Raw genomic sequence first — 18,383 nt, 5'->3', positions numbered from 1 at the left:
AACGATATGTTGCCAATACTTTTTAGCGTCACTCCATATAGGTGCATTTTATTTTTTAAAAGGCAACAAAATATTCTGCGTCTGACTAGTGCACATTCGGTTGGTTTTCGTTTTCCTCTGTTCTAAACAGTAGTAGCTTCACTGAAAGTCCGTGTATGGAGTTACCTTTGAGTATTTGGGAGTGTTGCTGTATGGTAGATTCTGAGAGGTGAACTAGTTAGGTCAGCGTGTGGCCATATTTTACATTTCAATAAGGACTGCGAAATTTTACCCTCAAAAGGCTATACCAGTGTAGACTCCGTCCCCAAACCACCCCCCTCCCCACCTCCCCCAGCGAGGTATGAATTTAGACAACTCTTTCTTTAAATGTGGTGTGCAAGGTAGAGGATTGGAGTAGGTGTAATCAACAGTTGTCTAAAGCTGATGAAATGAATGTCTCTTTAGAAGTTTATGTGACAAAAATGGGCCATTTAGTCCCTAACGGTGTGGAAACAAAGAATCAGTAAAGAACATGAGTATTCTGTAATACGTTTGTGTATTATCCTTGTTCCACTTGGTTTTATGAACGGGTGGCATTTATTCTCATTTTGTATTACCGTGCCTGAATGGAGGGGTATGCTTACCAGTTTATGCCCTTCTTTACAGGATACAACTTTTATTAATAGTATTACATAATATTTTTAACAATAAAATATCTGCTAATTTTAATAAAAATTATGGACTTTCCCCTCCCTAGTTCTCCTCCTTTTCTGTTTTTAGCTTTTCTGATATTCCTCCCAAAGTTCTAATTAATTTGCTTCTATTGCTATTTCTTAATGTATTACGTGTAACTTTTCTGTTCTTAGATTTTGAGTTTCTAAATAAATTATATATAACATTTTAAAATTAAAGTTAGACAATATATACTGACAGCAGCTATTTATCCATAAATTTAACCATCATACTTGCTGTGAAATGTGAGGAATTTAAATTCATTATCTTTCTGCTCCCTGCTGGTTTTTATATTATTATTTTATATAAAAGTTATCTATGTATAATTGTTGACTTGCTATTATATAGAAAGTTCTGTGTTATAATAATTGTACTGTGCAGAAAGTTACCCCTGTATAAGAAGGTAAGAAAAATAGCTGACACACATTCTTTTCCCTCTCCTTACCTTGGTTATTTTCTCTTTATTGGTAAATTTTATATAATTTATATTGTGTTTTATAATTGTTACTATTCCTTCTTGTTTTGGATTGATAAGTTGATTCTAAAAATGGTAAGTTAAAGAGCATTATGAGAAGCATCATGGTCAGCGTGTAAGAGTAAGGATTCTGGAGCCAGAATGCCTGTGTTCACCAATCCATGTGTGACCTTGGGCAAGTTACTTAACTTTATTGTGCTGTCTTTGTTTATTTTTTTAATTTTTTAAAGATTTTACTTATTTATTTGACAGACTGAGATCACAGTTGGCAGAGAGGCAGGCAGAGAGAGAAAGGGAAGCAGGCTTCCCGCTGAGCAGAGAGTCAGAAGGGGGGTTGGATCCCAGGACATCGGGATCATGACCAGAGCAGAAGGCAGAGGCTTTAACCCACTGAGCCACCCAGGCAGCCCTACTGTGCTGTCTTTGAAAGAACTAAGCTGGCTAATAAATCTAAAAGAATTAATAGAGGACTTACATTAAGTGTTTAATAAGTGTTAGTGATCGTTATCTTTACTGTTACAATTAGGAAATAATTATTGCAGAACCAAGTAGTGCAATTAGACTCATAAAAAAGGAAATGTAATTCTGTGACTTGGAACACAGGGAAGGGATTCTTTTCCCTTAACGCTGTAAGTGTCAAGATACCCGGGTTTGTTTTACTTCATATTTGGGTGGTAATGTTCTTCTACAACTTGTGTAAAATTTCTAGGTAATTTTTTTTTTTTTTTAAACACCAGAAGCAGCACATTGATCATCAGAATTTCCTAGCTTGACTGCAGTATTTGATGAATGCAAACTTCTCATTTTTTGGAAAAATTTTTGCCTTGAAAAATTGGGATTCTTTTTCTAATTTTCATTGATGTAGTGCGTTCAGAGCTCAACTCTCTGGGACTTTTTTGTTTTTAATTGAACTCCCAGGTTAGTTACATTGTTTTGGATGCCATGTCTTCCTCTTTCTTAAATATCTTACTCATTTTGTTGAGTTGTATCCTAAAATAATTTTGAAGAAACAGTAAATGGGAGATAAAATATCTGAATTCTCAGTTTCTTGAAAGTGTCTGTATTTTGCCTTCACACTTGACTGATCCTTTGGTATTCTAGTCTCAAATTAATTTTCCCTTTGAAACCTTTGCCGCAGTACCTTGTAGTACGCATTGTAATGGATAACTGTGATGCCAAACTGAGCCATTCCTCTATAGGCAATCTGTTTTTTTCTTCCCTCTTTTGAAGACAGCCTTTCCTTAAATTATTTTACCAGGATGTATCTGAGTCTCTCTTGTTTATATCACTTGACAATGGGTTGGATCTTTCAATTTCAGTAATTGTTTCTTTTAACTCAGGGAGATATTTTATTATTTCATTTCCTCCCCTGTTTTCTCTGTTCTTTCCTCTGAAATGGCTATTAGCCATATAATCTACCTTCTGCATACATGTGAGTATCTCTTTTCTCTTATATTTTCCATGGTTTGTGTTTGGATGAATTTTCCTGACAATGTTTCCCAGATCACTGCTTGATTTTTAATACTAGCTATTCCATCATTTAGTCCTTACACTGGATTTTTTTTACTTTTGGCAATCATATTTTTAATCTTTTGCATTTTTCTGTTATTCTCTGATTCCTTTTCTTTTTTTCATAGCTGCTTGTTCTTCCTGTATGGATACAATTAATACCTGAATCTTTCCGATGACATTAGATAGAATTCATTAAAAGTTGTTTCTGTCTTGCGTTAACTTTTTTTCTCTATGGGCAATTTTTTTTTTTATGCTGTAAGTTTTCCCTAAATATTGGACAATCCTTGGATGACCATTCATTTTTTTTTTAATTTTATTTTTTATAAACATATAATATCTTTTTATCCCCAGGGGTACAGGTCTGTGAATCGCCAGGTTTACACACTTCACAGCACTCACCATAGCACATACCCTCCCCAATGTCCATAATCCCACCCCCCCAACCCCACTCCCCCCATTAACCCTCAGTTTGTTTTGTGAGATTAAGAGTCACTTATGGTTTGTCTCCCTCCCAATCCCATCTTGTTTCATTTACTCTTCTCCTAACCCCTTAACCCCCCATGTTGCATCTCCTCTCCCTCATATCAGGGAGATCATATGATAGTTGTCTTTCTCCGATTGACTTATTTCGCTAAGCATGATACCCTCTAGTTCCATCCACGTCGTCGCAAATGGCAAGATTTCATTTCTTTTGATGGCTGCATAGTATTCCATTGTGTATATATACCACATCTTCTTTATCCATTCGTCTGTTGATGGACATCTAGGTTCTTTCCATACTTTGGCTATTGTAGACATTGCTGCTATAAACATTCGGGTGCACGTGCCCCTTCGGATCACTACGTTTGTATCTTTAGGGGTAAATACCCAGTAGTGCAATTGCTGGGTCATAGGGTAGTTCTATTTTCAACATTTTGAGGAACCTCCATGCTGTTTTCCAGAGTGGTTGCACCAGCTTGCATTCCCACCAACAGTGTAGGAGGGTTCCCCTTTCTCCGCATCCTCGCCAGCATCTGTCATTTCCTGACTTGTTAATTTTAGCCATTCTGACTGGTGTGAGGTGATATCTCATTGTGGTTTTGATTTGTATTTCCCTGATGCCGAGTGATGTGGAGCACTTTTTCATGTGTCTGTTGGATGTCTTCTTTGCAGAAATGTCTGTTCATGTCCTCTGCCCATTTCTTGATTGGATTATTTGTTCTTTGGGTGTTGAGTTTGCTAAGTTCTTTATAGATTTTGGACACTAGCCCTTTATCCGATATGGATGACCATTCATTTTTATAAATAAAATATATGTTGATTAGTATAGGCAGCTGTGCTGGTTTCTTATTTAAGTTGTTTATCTTTACCCCAAATCCCCTCTAAGTGGGGGGACATGCCTGGGATACTGTGTAGTTTGGCAGATTTCCTTCTTTAGGGTGTGAGGCTGGGGAGTCAGTGAGCTTCAGGTCCTTACCATTAGCAAAGTAAAAACAAACAAGCAAATGAAACTTTACTATGGGGAAATATATTTTAGCAGATTTTATTCCTAAATGGAGTTACCTTTTCTTTCTTTCCTTCTTTTTTTTTTTTTTTTCTCCTTTTCTTTCTCCTCCTTCTTCTTCTTCTCCTTCTTCCTCTTCTTCTTCTTCTTCACCTTCAACTCTACTGGTAGATCCACAGACATCTCAAGATCTGTTCACCTAGATCTCTAGCTCATACGCCCGGGGCCCTTTCCAGGAAAACCCTTCCCTCCTATGTTTAGAGCACACTGAATTCATGTTGAGGATACGGTGGGCCAGAAGGAGGCATGTGGGAAACTTTTCCTTGCAATCTCTTCCAGGTTGGCATCCGTGTGCTTGTTAGGGGTCTTCTTACCTGTTGCTTTTTTAGTAGTCTTCCCTAACTCACCCCTTAATCTTTCTCATAGTACTCTTCCTTTCTTCATACCTCATCTCACAGTTTAAAAGCACATTAGTTATATTGGCCTAGGCTCTTTGATTGCAAGTAATAGAAATGGAGGGTGAACCAGTCTAAAAAAGAGAAATTATTATTAACTCATAGAAACAAACTAAAAGAAACATGGAGTTTAACCTCTCTGCTCTCGCTTGCGCTCCAGCTGTCTCTCTTCCCTGTGGGTTTGCTTTACTCTGGTACTGACCTCATTCCCTCAAGCAGACTCTACCAAGGTAGACTTCCCAACAGGGAGCTCCAGGCTTACATACTCAAACCCAGAGAAGGAAAAAAAAAAAAAATTCTTCCCTGACAGCTCTAGTTAGGAAAATGCGTGGGAGAAATGGGAATTTACCTTCCTGAAACCCAGTCATTCTTGCCAGGGAGGTGGGAGTACCATGAGTATTTCCAACAGCAAACACTTTTTGAAGTAGGGGAGGAACACTTTCCTCCCAAAAGTGACTGTTTCAGGGGCAGTTTAGAATATGGTGGGCTGTAAGTTCACAGAAAACACAACAAACAGTTGTTTAAACAAATAAAGGTTAATCTCTGCTATAAAAAGTACATAGAGAGATGGTGATGGTAATGGCCCACAGCCCATGGATGTCTGGAGAGGTGTCATTGCATTTTCTTGGCTTTTTCCTCAAGACAACAGTCTAGTCATCACATTTGCATCCAGTGGAATATGGGAGGAGAGAGAAGATTGGCAGTGTCACCCGTGGGTGTCCCGTGTATCTGGAAAGCTGTAACCTCAGCAGATTACTCCTCCCCACAACACACATACTTCCTTTCAGTTGGTGATTATGAATAAAGCTACTACAGTGATGGGCAAGTTTTTATGTAAACTTAAAGTTTTCAAATCAGTTGGGTAAATACCTAGGAATGGGTTTGCCAGAGCATATGAAACTGTATTGAGCTTTTTAAGAAACTTGTCAAACCATCTTCTGAAGTGGCCATAGCGTTTTTCATTCCCACCAGCAATGAATGAGGGTTCCTGTTGCTACACATTCTCATCAGCAATTGATTTTGCTCAGATTTTGGGTTTTAAGTATTCTTACAGTTGGGTGGTTGGTATCTGATTTTTTAAATTTGTGAAAATACATGATGTTGAGCGTCTTTTTATCTGTATATCTGTATATCTTTTTTTAACTGGCTGCTCAGATCTTTCTTCCACTTTTTAGTTAGGTTGTTTTCTTATTGCTGATTTTTAAGAGTTCTTTGAATATTTGGATACAAGATCTAAAGAGATATGTGATTTGCAAATATTTCCTCACTGTTTGAGACTTGTCTTTTCATTCTCTTAACAGTGTTATTTACAATGTAAAACTTTTAGTTTTAATGCAGTCCATTTTATCATTTTTTTTCTTTAATGGATTATGCCTTTTGTTTTGAATCAAAATCTCATTTCTAAACTCAAGGTCATCTATTTTTTCTCCTATGTTATCTTCTAGAAGCTTTTTATAATTTTGTGTGTTACATGTAAGTCTATAATCCATTTTGTGTTAATTTTTATCTCTGATACAAAGTCTGTGTCTAGATTCTTTTTTTCTTTTTTTCTTTTTTTTTATGAGTATCTAATTGTTCCAGGACCACTTGTTGAAAATTCTTTCCTTCCTTTTTTGATGGGCCTTTATTAAAATTTAGATATTTGCACTGATCTATGTGCTCATTCTTTTACCCATGTCACACAGTGTGTTGATTACTGTAGTTTTATGCTAATCTTGAAATAGTAGTAGTATGAGTCCTCCATCTTTGTTTTCTTCAGTATTGTGTTGGGTCTTTTTGGTGTTTACATTTACATTGTAGAATCAGTTTGTTGATATTACAAAATAATGTGATTTGATTGAGATTGCATTGAATATATATATATATATATGTACATATATATATATATATATATATATATATATATATATCAAGTTCAGAAAAATTGACATCTCAACCATATCAAGTCTTTCAATCTATGAACCTGGAGTACATCTCCATTTAATTAGATCTTTGATTTCTTTCATTAGTGTTTTGTAGTTCTCCACATATAGATCCTGTACATGTTCTGTTAAATTTATACATTTTTGCGGGGGGAGGGTGCTAACTTAAATGGCATATTTAAAACCTTTTTGATTGTAGATTTCAGTTGTTCATCACTGATACATAGAAAAGAAATCAACTTTCATATCTATTCATTTTTGTTTGGATGTTGGATATTGTAGTTTTTCATTTTAGAGTTGGAATCTTTTTTCTGGCAGTTATTGTGGATAAGTTTGTTACTTTTGAAGTTTATCTTGAAGGTTTATAAGGACACATCTATGGTAGCTTTTACTGTAGGACTAATTTAGCTCTACTACTAAGGAATGACCCTTCTGTGTTCTCTTTTAAATGCCCCATGTATTAAATAAGATCTCCTCATTCTGATGGAAATGCAAATGTTTCCCAGTTCTGTGTGAACTCTGCCAATTCTTTGGCATACAATATTCAGAAATTTCTTCTGTTTGTTTTTTGTATGGCTTGCTATTTGTTCTTTGTATGGCTCTATCAAATTTCATCTTATGCATCCACAGATTGGTATGAAGCTAAAGAATCTAAGAGACATTTATGCAAGTTCATGGACCTTTCTCTTCAGGGATTTTTCATTTCTGAAATTTGGTCCTACAAATTCCAATTCACCCTATTCTCCCCAAACTTGGATTTCTATTTCCTCAGTTACTGAGACCACTGAGTTCTCTTTGAATCTTGTTCCTGCATCATGGTTCAGAAATTCTCTACAGGCAGAAATCCGTGGCATTCATATTGTTCACCTTGTTTCTTTTTCTTCTCTCAGAGATTATAGTCCTATGCTGATTTTTGTTCAACATTTAAAAACAATTATATCATACATTGTGCCATTTTTTTAGTTATTACTTTTATAGGCAGGAGAAGAAGTCTTGGACTAATTTTTAAAAGTTTGCAGGTAGGTATTTTTCCAGCATATTTTTATAATTTTGCAAAAGAATTCCTGATTTTATTATTTATTTATATTTGTATATATGTGTGTGTATATATATATGTACATATATTCATACACAGACACATTCACACACATACACAGTCTAATCTATATCTTTCTTGTTAAAATTAGGTTGTTTTCCTTGGGTGTATCTTCTAAAAGGGATGATTAATAACCACACTATGGTTGTTATGAGGACTAGTTTATAAAGTGCCTAGAACAAAGTAGTAGCTATGACTTTAAGATAGCCAACAATTGATGAAATTTATTGATCTTAAAGGTAGTTTATGTTCCTAGAAGCAGCAGCAGTTTTATATAAAATTGGACTAATTCATACACTGACCCCAAACTATACCAGCATTGCCGGTATATTCTAGATTTTGCTGCAACCTCCCAATAATTATTTGCCTTACCCATTTCTACTTCAGCTGCCCTGTACCTTGGTGTAGAGTGGGTTTGAGTGGAGGATAGAAGGACATGTACCGCATAAGTGATATAATCCACATTGCAGCTGAATTTTGTGGATAGAGTGCATGTAACTTTTTTCTTTGTCTAATTGCAAAATTCTTTTATATTTTTAATCCTTTTAAAATTTAAATTCAGTTTAATTAACATATATTGTATTACTAGTTTCAGAAGTAGAATTTATTGATTCATCAGTTGTGTACAACTCCCAGTACTCATCGCTTCAAGTGCCCTCCTTAAGGCCTATCACCCAATTACGCCATTCCCCCACTCACCTCCCCTCTAACAACCCTCAGTTTGTTTCTTATAGTTAAGAGATGTGTGTTCAATATTAATTGGATAAACTTTGACTAGAAGAAAGATCTCCTAAATACAAACTTAGTCCTTTGTTTTATCCATTATGAGGTGAGAGTCTTTCAAGAACATAGCTATGCTTACTACACTCAAAGGAATCATTAAAAAGGCAATATAAAGAGAGGGACCTAATCGAGAGTTACACGAGAATAACTTAATGAGCTATGAATGACAAGTATAAAGAAAACTTTAAAGAGTGACATTTGACATGGTCAAGAAAGAAAGATTTATTTTGGTAATAGTTTATTACTGTTGAATGAAAAATTCTGACTGAAAATTGTGATAAATGAAATTTAACTGTTCTTGGTCAGCTGAAATTACTGTATGATGATTTCATTTTGTGATGGGGAAAGTGGGTCCGAGAGAGGTTTAGCAAATATCCTAAGTCCACACACTGTTAACCTGTGGGAAACACTGGCTGTGGGAAACACCTTTAGGCAGGTGTCATGATTTGGCACTAGGCAGGGCATGGCAATTTGGTGAGTGAATTTTCATATTCCATACACAAACTCTAAATCAAAGACTTCATAGATGAGAAGGAGTTCACTCTGGCTGTGTAAGATCCAGGATATCTCTGTATCATCAGTGAGAAGGGAATTGACAGAGAATGAGAAAAAATGGAGAGGTGAATGGAGACTGTTTACTCCAAAGGATCCTTCTCTTGGTATTCTCTCTTCCCTCCTCTCCACTCCTTTCTCTTAGGAGCATTCATTGAATGTGTTATATCAGCCCAAATGACCTGAAGTTTTAACAACATCAAGAAGGATATTCAAACCAAAATGAAAAGCATGTTTTACCTCTCTTGGATCAAAACCAGTTGTATCAGGCAGAGGAAAATAATCCAGGACTAGATATTACTGCAGTTTCTTATTCCATCTCCCCCCATACCTGATCCTCCTTCATTTGCCAGAGAGTTAATGGGAGCGGAAATGAAAGTGCTTGCTGTTTTTAGATGATCTGTTCGTGTTCCCTAGAAGCAGAATGAGGTTCTAATTTTAGGAAAATTTAAAGAAAATATTGTTGCATGCTCACATAGTGGGGAAGGAGAAAAATTAGGAACATTTTTTTTTTTTTCAAAAGGTGGTAAAGCAACTGCGAACTTAGCGATGTTATTTGGTGCTCCTGTGGAGACAAAATAATCAGTTGGATAAGGCATTAAACAAGTATAATGTATTTTATGGTGTTTAATTGAAAGATAAAATGCATACAGTGGAGATTTTATACTTCATTAAATATGTTTCTTTGTGTAAAGATAATGCTCATGAGGATTTGGGATGTAAGTGTGAATGAGGGAAAGATTTACAAATTGGATTTGTAGAAAGCCAGAGAATGGATGGATAGCTTAATGAGATGAGACAAGTCTGAGAAGATTTCAACTTTCTGTGAACGAGATGGGCTCAGCTGGCTGGTCAGGTCTGACTTGCTGAGCTCCCGCTAGGTGTGAGAGATAGCTCTGTGTCTTTGGGCCGGCACTGGTGCCAGGGCTTCCAAACAGGCAAGCTCATTAAAATGTTTTATTATTCCAAGATCATCCTCAACTTTAAATATTGTTACCTGGCAGTGTTCTGTTTTCTGCTCCGATGGTGGATCCTGGGCTCTGTCCATCTAGCTCAGGTCTGTATTACAGCCAATATACACTGAAAGAGAAGCTTGACATTTTCAGTTCTATGACCTTCATGTTTTTAAATGTTAAATCATAATGTCACATTAACATAACACAGAGCTTGATCCTGAATTTTTGCTAATTAAACCATAGAGAATTAGAGGAATGGTTACTATCAAATCATTTTCTTTTCAGTTTAGTTGTAAAAGGCTCTATATTATGGCTGTGAGCAAAGAAAAATTTTATCAACATTTCACCCATGATGGCCAACATTTCTGGATGTCATATTTATAGATTTTATGAACTATTAGTACCTTTGGCAAAAGTTAATATGACATTTAAATTCATGTCTTTTGTCATAAGTTATCAATTTATTACCTTCTTTATTGATTGAAATCTCTAAAAATTTATCTGTTTGATGAGTATGACAACAATTACCCAGAACAATTCCAGAGCTGGAGAAATTTTGAACTCCCATATACAGAAAACTATATTTGGGGGTTACACTACTATTTCCATGATCTTAGATTCAGAACTATTCTAAATATCACCTATTGATTTCTGAGGTTGTATAAATTCTGAGTGTGGGATACAAAAAGACATTGGTTTAAAGTGTTGCTTTAACATTTACTAGTTCAGAATAATTATGAGGAAGCATTGAGCCAATACACGTGAACATTCTTTGTAAATGGGAGTAATGATTATTTTGTACTAAAAATATTGATAAGATTTTGTCATTGGCTTATTTATGTTTATCATTTTCTGGTGGTACTTCACATTTATTTGCAATGAAGGAGTATCCCATAAAAATTTTTTTAGAAAAGCACTTTACCCCTGAGCTATGTACACATTTTTGCAAAGGCTTCAGTTTTTACTTACTTAATCTGTTTAGAAATTTGAATCTGCAGTTTTCACTTGATGATGTCTTTTAATTGAAGTTCAAGAGGTTTTACTATTTTTCAGAGAGATTTGCTTAGAATTCATTAGTGAATCAATCTAATCAGGTGTGAGGAATATGGAGAGATATAACCCAAATCAAACTTTAAAAAAGGGAACTCTTAGGAACTCTGCTATTACAAAGGTGAACAAAATGCCATGAAAATAAAAATGTATTAAGCTCATTAAACCTCACATTTTACTATTACTTAAAACCTTATTTTGGTGTTAGCCATTGAGAAAGGATGTCTATAACTTTCCATTCCTCATTTAGGCACCCTAACAAATCAGAATACGTATTTGATTCATCTGATCAACTCATTTTATACACAATCATGAGATTCAGTTATCCACCTGACATTGTGATAAGTACTGGGAAACACTGATGAAAAATTCACAGCTCTTGCGTGTAAGAGATTTGTATTCTAGATGAGAAAAAAGACTTTTTATCAAGGAAGGATTGTAACAGCAATCTGAAATTCTGTATACAGTGGAGTGGCAAAAGTTTATCCGGTAATCAGGAATGGGAGACAGGTTGAGGAAGTCTTTATGGAGGGGATAGTATTTTAAACTTGGTATTTAAAGAAAAACAGGACCTTCCCTTGTTATTTTTTTCTGTAATTATGAAAATAAAAGCAACACATTTATTCCTTTTTAAAAAATTAGCATATAATGTATTATTTGTTTCAGGGGTACAGGTCTGTGATTCATCAGACTTACACAATTCACAGCACTCACCATAGCACATACCCTCCCCATTGTCCACCCAGCCACCCCATCCCTCCCATCCCTCCCATCCCCTCCCCTCCAGAAACCTTCAGTTTGTTTCCTGAGATCGAGTCTCTTATGGTTTGTCTCCCTTGCTGATTTCTGAAGCAACACAATTATTCCTAAGGATTTGTCTGATGTGAATCTAAGAGGAAATTGGTGCTCTGACTTGATCTTCTATGAGTGAGAATCCTTGTTTTATTAAAGTGACCAGGGAAAAGCCAAAGTCTGGGGATTCAAAGGCATTTAAGTGTTTAATTCTTTTGTGGTAGGACTCTTCTGGAGTCCTGTGATGGGTGGCTGAACTGTAGGGTTTTGGGGAAAGGAGTGCTGAGGGAGAGTGCTGTCAGGCCCCTGGTTGAGGAAGGTGGGGATGGGAGGAAGGTGGGGAAGGGGACTACAGGAGATGGTGGGGGGTGGGGGTTATGCTTATGGGGTGGTGAGTAGGACCTTCTTTCTTGAGGCCTCTCTCACTGCTTTGTTCATTTGGACCACTGCTGTTGGCATCTTTTCTTTTTCTTCAAATGTAACTCAGGTAACTCTCTAGTGAATTTTCTAGATATGCCAGTGATTCCCTAACCTGATTGAGCATTAGGATCACCTAATTGGGAGTCACTAGCATATCTTTTAAAAACATACAGATTCTTGGGTCAGTCGCAGACTTACAGAATCTCCAAAAACGGAGGCTGGAAATATGTACTTTCAAAAAGAGTTTTATTGAGATATAATTCACATATCATAAAAATCAGCCCCTTAAAGCATAAAACTGAGCGGTTTTTAGTATAGTCACAAAGTCAACATGAATTACCCAACGTTTTTACACTCCAAAAGGAAATTTTGTACTTGTTACTAATCAGTCCCCATTTCTCCCTTCCCTGCCCTCTGGCAAATGTAATAATGTACTCTATGTCTCTATGAATAATGTCTCTATGAATTTGTCCGTTCTGAATGTTTCATATAAATGAAACCATATAACATGTGACTCCTTGTAACGGACTGTACATGCTTCATTCATACTTTTATTGCTGAGTGATAATTCGTTATATGGCTATACCACATTCCATTTATGTGTTCATCAGTTGGGGGACATATGGGTTATTTTCACTTTTTGAATAATGCTGCTATGAACTTTTGCATAGACATGTTTTTACATCTTTTTATTTCTTTGTTTGTTTTCACTTCTTTTGGATATATATCCAGAAGTGGAATTGCTGAGTCATGATAATTCTTTGGTTTTATCATTTGACAAATTGTCAAACTGTTTTCCAAAGTGACTATCATTTTATATTCCCACCAACATTGCATGAGAGTTTCAGTTTCTCCATATCCTTTACAACATATGTGATTGCCTGCATTTTTAATTTTAGCCATTGCAGGGGTGTGAAGTATCTCATTATGGTCTTGATTCGCATTTCTCTAATAATGTTGAACATCTTTTCCAGTGCTTATTGGTCATATTTCAACCAGAGGATACCCATTTGTGAGTATATCTTCTTGGAGAAATATCTATTTATATCTCTGTCCATCTTTAATTGGGTTATTTGCCTTTCAGTTGCTGCATTTTAAGAGTCCATGTGTTTTAAAACTCTCCTCTGGTGGCTATATAGATAACACTTGGATGGGCCGTAGGAAACTAGGGTAGGCAGCTGACATACCTAACTTGGGTTGAACATGGAAGCCTTTACCTTGAAATGCATGAATTGGTTTTGTATAGTACTTTACTTTGTTGTAAACAAGTAAGGCAATATGGTTTAATGGTGATTTAATGGAGTTATCTGTTAAATACATTTATCTTCCTTGGCCAACCCTACTACCAAGTTCATCTTTTTGTGCACTACCATTAAGTGTAGGTGCTCTTTGAGCCTCTTCCCTAAATCACCTCTTATCTCAAGCTACATTCTTCCTTTGAAGGATTGTCTCCAATCTTGTGATGATCGAGCCCTAACTCTAATCTCTCTTTTGGACTGATGCATTCTATTGTCTATACGACTTTTTCATCTGGGTGTCCTGTTAGTACTGTAAGCTGAATATATCAAAACCTCAACTACTGATAAACCTTCACAAAGCTTTTTTTTTTTTTTTTTCTGTGCTCCTGATGTAAAGACACTAGCTTAGTCACTCAAGTGTGTGGAAGCATAACTTCTTCAGCTGGGCTGATTGCTTGAAGAATCCCTGAGGTATGCCAAGCATTTCCTAGTCTACATCTTAAGAGATTTTGATTTAATAGTTCTGGGATTGGCCAGGGAATAAGAATTTTACAGTTTCCCTAGGTGCTTTTGATAACCAGCTGGTTTGGGAGGTCTCTGTAAGATTCTGTAAGCTGAACTATTTCAGTTCTCCCCCAACCTACCCCCAACTACCTCTTTTTATTTTCATCTTGCTGCCTCAGTTATGGTTTGTTTCCTTGGCATTTCAGTGGCCTTTTACATGATCTAACTCCTTTGTGTCCTTTCTCTATTCAGTCCTTCTTCCACCTTGCTACCAGAATTTTCTTTTTAAAATACAGATTGGATAATGTCACATGTGCAATTAAGAATTCTTTGTCGAGTTCTTATTTCCTATAAAATAAATCTAAACTTCTTACTATGGCCTTTCAGCCTCCTCACAATTACCTACTTTTGTTTGCACTTCTGCCACTTCCTGAAAACAGTCTAAGTTTCAGCCACCCAGACTCTTATTTTTGCCCTGTTTCATGCAGCTCTTTGATAGTGCTCTGCCCTTTCTTCGATATCGGTCACAACTATGGCAAACTTACGTCTGCAATGAACCATCTACATTATTCCATTGGCTTTGGTGGAACAACATGAAAACTAATCAGAGGTAGCTTCTTCAAATAATTTGTATTTATTATACAATTTTTAAGTACGACAATTGATTCTATAATGTAAAGTTATTGGATCTATGTAAACCAAACCAAACCAAATTAATGCAAAACACTCACACATGCACATACCTATTTCTTTGGATTAGGGATATACAGGGGATTAGTATCTTAATCTCCATGGGTGTCTGTCATGGTCCCTTAGTGGTATTGTAGGAAAGATCCCTTTCTTTTTTTTTGAGCAGCTGCTGAGGCCATCAGTGTTGATTGGATTCAGTATGAAGGCTTGCATTAGAACCTGTGGTCAGAGATTTAACCTTCCAGCATTAGTAGAGGGAAGGAATAGTATTCGCCCTTCCAGATGGAGTATGTCCTACTAAGCTATGAAAACAACCCAGAGTTTAATGAACTAATATAGTTTGGTCATATATATGACTAGTGCATATGCTGTCTCTATCACCCCTCCCCCCCAACTGGTGGTGAGTTTTATGTAGATTTAAGTTAGGCAACTAATGTGTTGATCCTAGATGTAATTTGTGTACATTTGGCTGTGAGGCCCTAAACCCCATCGTTTTATTTATATGTACATCATATAATGTACATATTTATATGTGCATCATTTATATTTATATGTACATCAAGCAACCCTGACATGTTGCTTCTGATCAGATGTGGTATCCTTCATTGGACACAGGCAACTTTCCTGAGTTTTTATTGATAAAAATGCTATGTTAGTACTGGGATTTAGAGCCGTAAGTCAAAGTTACAAACATTCTGAATACCTTTCTGTCTACTTGTTTAATTCATACTCATGTAGATCTCACATGTCTGATGCCTACACATTCCAAGTCCTCTAGCCTTCTATGATAACCCTTTCTTTTATCGTTTAAGTAAAATTGCTTGAGTTCCCATCTGGCATATGGAGAGATCTTACCTCTTTTCTCCACATTACCCAGAATCACCTTTCCTCAGCATATTTGGAAAAGTTGGGGTGTGACATGCTCTTAGTTACCAGTGTTCCCATCCTCTCCCTGTGGGTGTATTATTCTTCTTTGCTCTGTTGAAGAAGAATATCTTTGTCATACGACTTATTTTGGTCAATAATATGTAAGAGGAAATGATGTATGTCACTTCCTGTTGATTTGTTGCACTCTTTTCTCTCTGCCAAGAGATTACTATTGATATTCCAAGTAGTGACTGCTCTGACTGATGGTCGTAGCTTGAAGATGATGAAAATGTGAGGAATGACCCTTACTTAGCCAGTCTGCAGTGAACTCTAGTGTGGGCAAGAAGAAAACCTTTGCTCTTCTATGCCACCTGATAACTCAGTTGTTTATTATCATAACATGTCCTATGATCTAAAACAATGCCTAACATTTGGCAGGTGTTCATTAAATACTTGATGAATGAATGAACTTGAGAAAGGCACTTTAGAGGTGTCTCAAATTGGTATACTCATACCCTCTGTGTTCCCATCTTCAATGTGGTTCTGGACTTGTGAGTTTGTAGACCAGGATAGAAATGCACCATTGTCTTAAAGCAGCATTTTTTTCTAAAAGACATTTGAGAAAAAAAAACCCAAACACATTACTTCAGATTGAAGGAGACATGTGTATGATACAGAATAGAACACAAACCTCACAGGAATTTTTATTTTTTTAGATTTTATTTATTTATTTGACACACACAGAGAGAGAGAGAGAGAGAGAGAGAGCACAGGCTGGGGAAGTGGCAGACAGAGGAAGAGGGAGAAGCAGGCTCCCCACTGAGCATGGAGCCCGAAGCAGGGCTTGATCCCAGAACCCTGGAATCATGACCTGAGCTGAAGGCAGATGCTTAATGACTGAGCCACCCAGGCATCCCCTCACAGGAATTTTTAAAGGAAAAATACAAGTCTTCAAAGAATTTTTGTGACAGTAGGGTACTGCATCAAGCTATGTTCCCGAGACGCCTTGGAAATGTTGGAGAAGCCTTGATAATCTTTGAGTCTCAGTGTTCTCTTCTCTGAAATACAGTGTTTAGATGAGAGTAGTCAAAGGCTCTTTAGGAGGGGCTACCTGGTGTAAGCAGCGGTGAACTGGGAGCCAGCAGTCTTGGGCTCCAGTGCTTGCTTTGCTGCTAAATACACATAAGATTCTGTCAAGTCATTTAATTGACTAGAACCTTAGACTCTGGAAAAGATGTAACTCACACCTCTCCCATCTGTACCCCTGCATTTTATTTTTGATGAATAGTATATTTGAAAGTACTTTGAACATTATTAAGCTCTTTCATTCCAATTGAAAATTGATAGGAAATTCTCATCTTTCCAAATTTGAAGATTTTATTTATGTTATAATCCCACTGGGTGGCAGTATTTCACTTGTATTCTACTGTAATTCTGTAGTTTGTATACAATCTCAAAGAAAAGGGTTTAAATGACAATCTCATTCTTTCCCAACCTTATCTCTCCACTTTCTCATCCTGTGCGCTCCCTATCTCCCAAAACAATTCTGAAAAAGTTACCATCCGTTTAAAAAAGATTTAATGACATAAATGTGAGGATAATCACTCTAAGACAGCAAGCAGTTTATCCAGAACTTCTGCTTCATTTGGAAGAAGTGTTAGATAGCTTAATTTTGCTCAGATGTAAGCAAATTACTTTAAGGTAGGTAATTAAAACCAGTTAAAAATCACCTACAAAAATCTTGCCATTGGATTTTTTGGTGATTGCTTTCACAATTATTTTTTTCAATAAACTCATGTAGACATTTTTGACTGATAATACCATGGATGCTTATTTTATCCTATGTATCATAAGATCATAAAATAGTTGTGCTGATTCTTTTTTTTAAAGTATTTTACTTTATTTTTTAAGTTTTTTAATTTTTTAATTTTTTTATAAACATATAATGTATTTTTAGCCCCAGAGGTACAGGTCTGTGAATCGCCAGGTTTACACACTTCACAGCACTCACCACAGCACACACTCCCCACCAATGTTGATAACTCCACCACCCTTTCCCTGCCCCCTCCCCCCAACAACCCTCAGTTTGTTCTGCGAGATTAAGAGTCTCTTATGGTTTGTCTCCCTTCCGATCCCATCTTGTTTCATTTATTCTTTTCCTACCCCCCAAACCCCCCACGTTGCATCTCCATTTCCTCATATCAGGGAGATCATATGATAGTTGTCTTTCTCTGATTGACTTATTTCGCTAAGCATAATACCCTCTAGTTCCGTCCATGTCATTGCAAATGGCAAGATTTCATTTCTTTTGATGGCTGCATAGTATTCCATTGTATATATATACCACCTCTTCTTTATCCATTGATCTGTTGATGGACATCTAGTTTCTTTCTATAGTTTGGCTATTGTGGACATTGCTGCAATAAACATTTGGGTGCACATGCCCCTTCGGATCACTGCATTTGTATCTTTAGGGTAAATACCCAGTAGTGCAATTGCTGGGTCATAAGGTAGCTCTATTTTCAACTTTTTGAGGAACCTCTATGCTGTTTTCCAGAGTGGTTGCACAAGCTTGCATTCCCACCAACAGTGTAGGAGGGTTCCCCTTTCTCCACATCCTGGCCAGCATCTGTCATTTCCTGACTTGTTAATTTTAGCCATTCTGACCAGTGTGAGGTGGTATCTCATTGTGGTTTTGATTTGTATTTCCCTGATGCCGAGTGATATGGAGCACTTTTTCATGTGTCTGTTGGCCATCTGGATGTCTTCTTTGCAGAAATGTCTGTTCATGTCCTCTGCCCATTTCTTGATTGGATTATTTGTTCTTTGGGTGTTGAGTTTGCTAAGCTCTTTATAGATTTTGGATACTAGTCCTTT

General features: G+C 36.5%; 1 protein-coding gene across 1 annotated transcript in view; it reads left to right on the top strand.

The window, feature by feature from the left end:
• LOC111147730 (EPM2A, laforin glucan phosphatase) overlaps nt 1-18,383 on the top strand; it is a 119,258-nt gene that overhangs the window by 1,127 nt on the left and 99,748 nt on the right. The gene's annotated exons all lie outside the window — the stretch shown is intronic.

The sequence above is a fragment of the Enhydra lutris genome, unplaced genomic scaffold, assembly GCF_002288905.1.
Source record: "Enhydra lutris kenyoni isolate GAN:26980312 unplaced genomic scaffold, ASM228890v2 scaffoldscaffold17, whole genome shotgun sequence".
Classification (NCBI taxonomy): Eukaryota; Metazoa; Chordata; class Mammalia; order Carnivora; family Mustelidae; genus Enhydra; species Enhydra lutris.
The sequence above is the reverse complement of the archived record's forward strand: the minus strand, read 5'-3'. Positions and strand labels throughout refer to the sequence as shown.